This window comes from Macadamia integrifolia, unplaced genomic scaffold, assembly GCF_013358625.1.
Source record: "Macadamia integrifolia cultivar HAES 741 unplaced genomic scaffold, SCU_Mint_v3 scaffold1752, whole genome shotgun sequence".
Taxonomy (NCBI): Eukaryota; Viridiplantae; Streptophyta; class Magnoliopsida; order Proteales; family Proteaceae; genus Macadamia; species Macadamia integrifolia.
In genome coordinates, this window is record NW_024868336.1 from 88,755 (window position 1) to 88,954 (window position 200).

Sequence of the window (200 nt, forward strand, 5' to 3'; positions counted from 1 at the left end):
ATACCTGTTTTATCCGTACATAGTCTTATGGTAGTTGCACGTACACGGTTTGGGCACTCCCGTCTCTTCTGGCACTGGCTCGGACTTGTCGGGCCAGCCAGTGTTTAAGGTCACCCGTGCCATCATAGCCCATAAGGAGCCCGCTCTAATATCCTCTGGCTCGGTTCCTGCATGGTTAAACCGGTTCAATCGTGAAATCA